Genomic DNA, 8,871 nt, shown 5'->3' with positions numbered 1-8,871 from the left:
CGTACAGTGAAGCGTTTCATTCCCCGTTGACTTCTGGTATTGGAAATAGCAGGACTTTCCAGGTGCTGAATAATTAGTGTGTCGGTGATGTAGAAACCCCTCCTTTGCCTCCTCACTTCAGGGATATGGCACACCCATAAGAATAGGAAGGCTTCACTCTGTGCTACTCTGCTGACGACTGTGATCTGTTTGACCCCTGCATTTTGTTTGTGTCTAATATCTGCATTTACAGTGTATGTTACTTAATTTTTTCATTTAGTATTAATAATATTCCAATACACTAAAAGTAAAACTTTTGATTTTTTTTACACCTTTTCACAATTGTTTACTATAACTCACTAGAGCCCCATACTCAAGGTGTTTATTACAGCTTTTCACAAAAGAGAGATTACTTTATCTCACTGAAAATGTTTATTAGAGTTTTTGACTAATAAAAGGGCGTGAAAAACCTATATTTCCAATTGTGTTGCCATATTAGAGGCATGGTGTGTATGAAACACCTGGAGACAATTAGAACAACGTTTCTAAACACCTAGAGGCCATTATTAAAAACCTGGTGGTTTCTGATACCAGTGTGCACTGCAAACCACACAGCACATGGTACATGCACATGATAGCATCAGTCCCAGAAACCAACCAGTGCCTCTGTTCTGGAGTACTTCCTGCCCTAAGTAGGCTATATCTGTTAGTTTGCATACCACCAAATCATTTTAGAGACAATAAGCATGTAAGCACAATATCAACTGCAATTAAAAAGGCATTAAAACTAGATATTGACAAAGGGAAAGAGTGAGACTTAAGATTGGGTAAAAATACAGGAGATGGAGATAGACCACTAACATTTCAGTTAAATAATGTACTTTTGGTGCATATTGAGGAAATAATATGCTTTTCGTGCATATTGAGCAAATAAATATGAGCAGCCAGCCTTGACCGGATGTAAAGTGACTATAAGGTGTAGCGGTTTAGCCTGTTGACCTAACGGCATTTTAATTTGAAAGTGAGGACGGAAGTCTCTCCATTTACTGGGTGGCGCTTGACGGAGGTTGTAGTGAACGCTGCACTGCTGGCTGTATGGAAGAAAGCTGTGCGGAGGTGGTGGATAGTTTTTAGCAGCCAGAACAATATTAACGACGACACTGATGGACTGAGAGAAGAACTCTGCTCGGAACAACCCCCACCTGTTTATTCCCCTCAGGAGCTTTTGGGTTTTTTGTTTGGCCAAAGAAAAGATTTGTGTCAGCCGGGAGGAGAGGAGCCAGAACACCGCAGCGAACATGTATGTTGGCTCAAATGTTTTGCATTTAAATGCCTATTTTCATATCTAACGACCTGTTTCGCCATATTGTTTATCTCGCTACCTCCGTTAGGTTAGTCATGAGCTACCCTCCTATTTTTGGTGGGGGGCTTAGCTACTGCGTTAGCCCAGGACATCCTCTCTGTCTTGGTTAGTAGCTCTCCTCTAACTGCCTCTGTCTGCTGCAGTCCTGTCCTGTCACCCCGAGTGGTCCCGTTCTCCGCTGTGTGGAGGACCCGCCGTGCCGAACCGCGTTCACAAATCTGTGAATTCTGCTTTTTAATTTAAGCCGTGCTCCGGCTTCAGTCTAGCGGTTTCACTGGCATGTCGCCTCGTTTGTTTGCTTGTGGCGGAACATCCCGCGATGTTCTTACAAGGAAACATAAAGTAATGCAGAGTGGCAGCAAGCACCGAGGCGTCCGTGAGCGCTACGTTTCCATTATAAGAAGCGCTATTTGGTGAACTGTGTATGGCGAGAATACCAAAGAACGCGTGCCGTAAAGTTGACAAGTTGTTTTTTCACTTAGAGTTGTATGGTCGTCGGTGTCAGCGGTGTAACACAATCTGTCAGTGTCACTCAGATTGTGGTGAATATTTGTGACGGGACTGGAAATGGGAACGTGCCTTCTTGTTGATGTGCGCGTGCTGAAGACAGTTGGTGAAGGACAGTATCTGTGCTTGTATGACCAAAGCTTTGCATGGCAGACTGTGAGCATGTGCACAGTAGGCCTGTGTGTGTGTGTGCGTGTCGCGCGCGTGTGTGTTTGCGTGCAGTATTATAAATCCATTTGCATCCGTGAATATTAAAATGACAGACTGAGACATGATAAGAATGGTATCATTGATGTGATTTGTGTGTGTGTGTGTGTGTGTGTGAGAGAGAGAGAGAGAGAGAGAGCGAGAGAGAGAGAGAGAGACAGAGAGAGAGAGAGAGAGAGAGGACCATTTTAGTAGTTGTTAGAGTTGTGGTTAAGCATTTTATTACTGTTACTGTTTAACAGTTACCATGTCAGACTTCCGGCCTGTGTTGTGATACATACAGTCGACATTTTTGTGTTTACTTCCATTAAAATGTAAGATAGAACTTTTCAGTCTGATTAGAGTTTCTCCCTCACCCACTAAAGCCTTGCATTTATCAACCATTGACACTGCAGCAGTCAACCAAATGTTTATCCTTTTCTAGATGAATTGGAAAATTCAGTTGGGTCTCATTTATGTAAAAAGGACCATATTTTATGTAACTGCAGCTGACTTCTCACCAATGTGTCCTTCTCATCATCAAATCATGCTACAAGAAAAATCAACACGCTACAAAATGTTCTCCAAATGAACAACAGTGTTTATGTAGTTTTCCATTGTCCTGAGATATCTGCAAAATCTGGAATGTGGCTGAAACTCTGACCTCCATCCACATCCACAGTGTTCTGTGGATGTGGATTGATGAAATGATGCTTTAAGAACTTTTTTCATTGAAAAGACTTTTAAAAGACTGGATTGAATTACACCAGGATGCTATTTTAAAAACTCAATCAATCAAAAAAATAAGAAAAATTCAAACATGATCAGGTTCCAGCTTCTCAGATATGAGTATTTGCTGATTTTTCCATTTTATATCAATATGAATTGAATATTTTTGGACTGTTGGATAAATAAAGTCAGGAATCAGAATATGTTGCTTTGGTTCTGGTATCTTTTGGTGGACATTTGACATAAACTCTGACATTTTTAGACCAAATGAATAATTCATTGATTAAGTGAAAATAACCATCGGTTGCAACCCTTCTGCATCCTCCCACCCCCTATAGTGTGACAGGCTATCTGTCTCCGGATGGAGTGACAACATTCTTGGCATAGCTTTGAAATACGCCACATATTGTCGTAGCGCTCTGCCTGCAGAAACAAACACACCGTCCTGTTTGACTGTGTTCCAACTGGGTAGGTCATGGAACCCAAATGTTGCTGGAATAGGTGACAAAAACAAACTTGTTCAGGCTGACTGTGGGAATCCTCCTTCCAAAACACAAACACCCTCTCTCTGCGTTTCTCTCTCAGAGCCAAGTGAACAGTGAGTCCATTGTGCCGGAGCAGGGCTGTCACTGTTAGAAGACCTAATTCAGCTAATAATCAGGCTGGCGCTAACAAGCTGCATGAAACAGATACAGAGCGGGCAGACACCGTTCTGCACTCACTCATCTGACTCTCATTCAGCATTTATTGTGTTCATCCACACAGCAGGATGGAACATGAAAGATGGTGTCGCAAATTTCTCATATCATCTGTGTACTGATTAGGCATTCTTAGTGCACATTACACACCTGTTTTTATCTGTAATGCCATTCAAAAGTTGTCACATCAGGACACAATCATTGCCTGCCTCCTTTGTACTCTGCTTTAAGGCACGTTGCCTTGACACGGGCTCGACCCTGCAGCTAGCGACGCAGCCACAGGGTGAGCAGTGACTCTCGCTTCAAAGTCTAACAAATGCACTTTTCAAACTCTGACAGATTCATCTGGTTCAGAGAATGAATGAAACTGTAATTGAGAACAAAGAGTAAGGATCACAGTTGGCCTTAAGATGACGGCAAAGTTGTTCTGGAGGCTCACAGTGGAACGACACAGTTTTAATACACTGCATGTTGAGACAATATAGCTGAAGTAAGGTACTGTCGTCCCAGGACGGACGTCAGGTGGTCGAGTGAGACTGATCTCCGCCCAGTGTTACTAGATCTGGTCACCAATTAGTCCATTGCATTGGTGCCACCACAAACATAGCAGGTTATCAGTAGCAAGCTTTCACAACTTGACCTGTTCGGCGTGGTTCAAACACACTGTGGTCAGTTTGCTCAGTTTGTTTGGTTTGTTTAGGCCTCTGTGAAAGCTGTCAATCAAACTCTGGTGTGGACCAAATGAATGACTTGACACAGTGCACTCCTTTATTTATTACTTCGCTTAAATTTAAGATAAGATGTGTAATCTATATGTAGTTATACAGGATATGACTATGCAAGAGCATTTGGTAATCATGGTAGCATATAAGCGTGAAAAACCCTGAGTGCAGGGATTTTCCTTCCATCAGCAAGTCAGGGTAGGATTTGAACTCCTCTCGAGCTTTCTGCCACTTTTCATGTGCACAGCCGAGTGCAAAAGTAAGAACAGCTTTGAAAGCAGAGTGGATTAAAGGGTGCACAGGTATCCACATTTTACTGATTCTCAGGCCTCCCTGTGGTGACAAATTTGCTGTCGTAGGTGAATGATTTATTTTAAAAAAAAAAGATGTTTATGTAATTCCAGCCAATAGTAAATAGTGTAGCACTGAAAACTGAGGCACCACAGAGAGAGTGGCAATTTGAAGCATGTGTGTATGTGCATCTGTTGGCAGTCAGTAAACCAGCTCTGAGGCCCAAAAAGCAACCTGACATGGATTACCCAGCATGCATTCCATTTTTTGGACAGCCTAAGGCCTCTGTCGCTCTCTCTGATACACACACACACACACGTACACTCACACAAGGTCCTTTGAAGTTAATGACTTCCTCTGGTGGAGTAGACTTCCTTGAAGAACTGGACAAACAGCCAATTAACACACACAAACTCAAACATGGACACAGTGTATACAAACGTAAACAGACATGTACACACACGTGCCATTCTGAACTACTCAACTTATAATGAGAGATAATGACTCTTCAGATAGATGGTGTTGTGAAGCCAAGAATATTCCCCCAAAGGATACCACTGAAGGCCTGGTTTCTCTGAATTTCGTGGGCTGGACCGCAGCAAAGCGGGGCCAGCCCTATAAACACGAAACGTCTGTTCCACCATCGCTCAGTCGGGTGCCGGTTGAGATCTTTTAAAATGAATAGGCACGAATACATCCTCAGTTACATCCTCGTGATTACATGTTTACATGCAAAGTGACGGACTTAGCTGTGCGTTTCTGACGTCTTTTGAGTTTAAATGTTAGAAATGCTGTAGCAGGAACAATACTTTCCACTCATATCTGAACATGTGTGATTGAAAGAGAACTTATTCTAATTATAATTCCTCTAATTATCTATTGACTCCCCCTGATCTTTCATTCTCAGGATGTGGAATGTCTCGTTTTTCTGTGACTAACACACAGTATGGAGTGTTTTTGTCAGACTGATTGTTATTTGGGGTGCTTTAGCTGTTCACTCACCCTCATGCCTCTCGGCGTACAGCGAGTCGTTTTCTCTCCTGCTCTGCTCGCTGCTTGACTATTAAAGTGAGTAACGATCGCCTCTTGACAAACTGTGTTTGTGCTTGTGGGTAACCATAGCCTCAGGGCTTGTTCAGAAGTTGCGTCCGCTGCCCACACATGTTCATTATTTTCAACGGAGACACGCGACGGGTGCACTCATTCCTGAAAGTGACGCCGTTGTGTGAATGTCAGGTTGTTGGTGTCTGAGGAGATCCTGTAGAACCTGCTACATGTTGAAATACCCATTCAGTTGTCAGTTTATTAGTGTTTCTGCTGTTTTGTACAACCCATTTATCTCAATCGGGGGAGATTGCAAAGTAAAGCAAAACTCAGTATAATCAACACAATTTAACAGCATCACAAACAGCCTCCAAAATGATCAAACAGTTGAATCAACACCTCTAAAGATTTTCCACACAGACTGAACATTGGAACCTCGATGGAGGGAAGATTTACGCAGCAGCAGGGCAGTGCTAACAGACTGGTGACTGGTGACACACAGTTAGCACTGTGGCCTCACAGCAAGAAGGGCTTTTCTGTTGTGTGTGCATGTTCTCCCTGTGTTTGCATGGCTTCCCCGCAGGTGGTCCTGTCACCCCTGCCATCAAAAACACGTATGTTGGCTTAATTCACGTATGTTAGGTTAACCAAGACACTGGCTTAGAACTGAAGTTGGTCCTCTGGTGCTGCACAGTGGCCGCCCACTGCTCCAAATACTACATATTTTTGTTGTACTGTGTATGATTGTGTATGTGACGATGAACTTGATTTGATTTTTGATTGTTTATTATCACTATGCATTATGTCCTGAAGTCTATAAATTACAACCTTTCAGTAACATTTAGTGGAAAGCATTTAAGATTTGAAAGACACTTTGATCAGCTGTAAGTCACCAAAATCATGCTGCTCCAACACCACACTTCAATGGTGAAGAAAAAGGGAAAAAGCAAAACTAATGAAAATGAAGTATTTAATGCAGATTTTACTTCAGCATTCATGCCTTGTATTTTGTGGAGTAGTTTTGGGAGGTGTTGTTATTGAACTGTCTTTCTAGACAGCCAAGTCTGGCAGCACATAAAGAGAGAATATTAAGAGATGAAGCTGAAGGATTTCAGAAGAGTGACCCATAATTATTGTAGAACTAGCAATTAAGATGTTTTCAACGAAAACTGAACTGAATGAGAGAGTCATTTTGCTAAAATTGATACAATAGTTTAGAGAATTAGGACAGCAGTGGTCGACATGTGGTGGTGAAATGCTGATTATTGTCATGTACTGTAAAAACACTAAAAGAGAAGCTGTAGGCACACTTGGGTGGAACCTTAAAAAAAAGCACAGAAGTTCGATCACTGTTATTATCAAACCTCAGACTTCTACCTGACATGACCTCTGACTCAGCTGAACACACTCGCAGTGTGTGTGTCCGTGCAGTGGCGCTCTGCACAGAGTGACTCACGCAGTGTCTTTTTCTAATAACAGAGCTGCTGCAGTAATCATATATTACACTAGACTTCAGCAGCTGTTTAGCCCTTTGCTGACCTCCCGTCTTTCTCTTCTTCCAAAAGTAAGAGCACATGGGATTGAGAAGTTTGGTCATTGGTGGGTGGGTTGGTGTTATTTTTAGCGCTGGTCCTGGGCAGCTGTTACTGGTGAAATTACCATAGCCCCTTCTCTGGAAGGCTTTTGCTTTGAAAAGCAGTTACAGGAACTACATTTTTACTCGCTCATGCTCTGCTCATTCTCTCTCTCTCATATGCTTGTTCCTGTTCATCAGCATTGCTCACTCCTTATGATGCTTGTTGATCGTGTTATCGGTGATTTCTTTTTCACAGGTGACTGCCTTAGCTCTGCCTGAAGTTTAGATAACCACAAACAACCTGCTCTGATTTTTTTTTCTTTTTTTTTCCCTGTTCGTCTCATCTTCCTCGCACAGTCTCTTCTTCTTGTAACCTTAATCCCATTTCCCAGTTCTGGTTTCCAGACTTTTTTTTTTTAACTGATAAGATTGCCACAGTGATTGTCTCTGTCTGTGCGTTGTCCTCTCCAGGTCTAGTGACAGTTCAGGTAAAAGAGATTATAAGAGGATTACCAACCAGGTCTTTTGCCGGTAAGACCAAAGCCATGACAACAGCCAAAGACAGACAGACAGACAATATGTATATGAACCCTTAAGCACCAAATTTATGAGTGGATGAAGCATTGTGTGTGTGTGTGCGTGTGCGTGTGTGTGTGTGTGTGTGTGTGTGTGTGTGTGTGTGTGTGTGTGTGTGTGTGTGTGTGTGTGTGTGTGTGAGGATGGACTATACAACTCTTAAAAGTTATCTCAGCCCCAATCATTTTCTCCACGTGTCAATGTTTTTGAGGTGAACTTCTTGCGTGTGTGATAGCTTGGCGAGCGTAGTTGCTGTGTCGGAGGCCACCTGTGCCGCACCAACACAGAGGTCTGATGGAAAAGAGTGAGGAAACCTCTGTTTTTAGCTTCAGTGAGTGTGGCTCATGGTGGTCATAAATACCAAGCAGTAGAGGATGGAGCTGATCACTGAACAGGTGAATGTGGTGCTCACTTTGGGAAAAAGTACAGTCACAAGAGTGACTGAAGTGGTGCTAACGCCGGAAGTGCAGACAATGTGAACTGAGGGTTCAAAAAATACTTAGCGCTGAAAGTAGTATTTTCAAGAGTCTGGGTTCAAGGGTAGCGGCCTAAATCCATTCCGGATAAAACCTGTTTTATAGTAGGACTCTACAGTTAGAATCCCAATGATTTTACACGTATCTGTGCTTCACATTAGAAATCGACTGATAGTGGATTTTTAAAGATGCTTTGATAACGATAGTTTGGATCAGGAAAAGCTGATTTAATGGGTCCACCTTTACTTCACAGAGGCTGTTGACGTTTAGTCCTGCTAACATTTTGGAACTTTCTCAGCGGTTACCTCAGTCTTAGTCTGAGGCTCGTTTAACATTATCAACAGGTTGTGGTCACAGATTAAACCATCAGTTCAGCATCTGCTCCGTGTATCTCTTTACCTGCCCCTGCAGCAGCTTAACCTTCCACGAAGGGTTAACCTAATGGCACAGTTTCCCTGCGCACCCGGCTCACTGGCCCAACAGTGAAGGGTCACAGACCCAGGAACCCTCGGCACTCACCGGTAGCAGGGATTCTTCTCTGCCTTTTCAGAAATTCATACAAATTCTGACATTTTGATTCGGTGATGTCTACATGATAAATGCAATTTGCACAAACGTAACATTTTTCACTCCAAAAGTTAGATTTAGGCATGTAAAACAGTGCTGAATACAGTGTAGAAACGTGCACTTTCTGAGCCGTTTGACTCTATAGTACGCTTAATGT

The 8,871-nt window shown here is 42.6% G+C and overlaps 1 protein-coding gene across 1 annotated transcript in view; it reads left to right on the top strand.

Moving 5' to 3' along the window:
* Positions 1-1,084: 1,084 nt before the first annotated feature.
* Positions 1,085-8,871, top strand: part of ripor1 (RHO family interacting cell polarization regulator 1) — a 46,690-nt gene continuing 38,903 nt past the window's right edge. The window contains exon 1 of the mRNA XM_041938781.1: positions 1,085-1,279. The gene's annotated coding sequence lies outside the window, so the exon portion shown is untranslated. The remainder of the gene's footprint in view (positions 1,280-8,871) is intronic.

The sequence above is a fragment of the Chelmon rostratus genome, chromosome 6, assembly GCF_017976325.1.
Source record: "Chelmon rostratus isolate fCheRos1 chromosome 6, fCheRos1.pri, whole genome shotgun sequence".
Taxonomy (NCBI): domain Eukaryota; kingdom Metazoa; phylum Chordata; class Actinopteri; order Chaetodontiformes; family Chaetodontidae; genus Chelmon; species Chelmon rostratus.
This window is presented reverse-complemented; position numbering and strand designations above follow the sequence as displayed.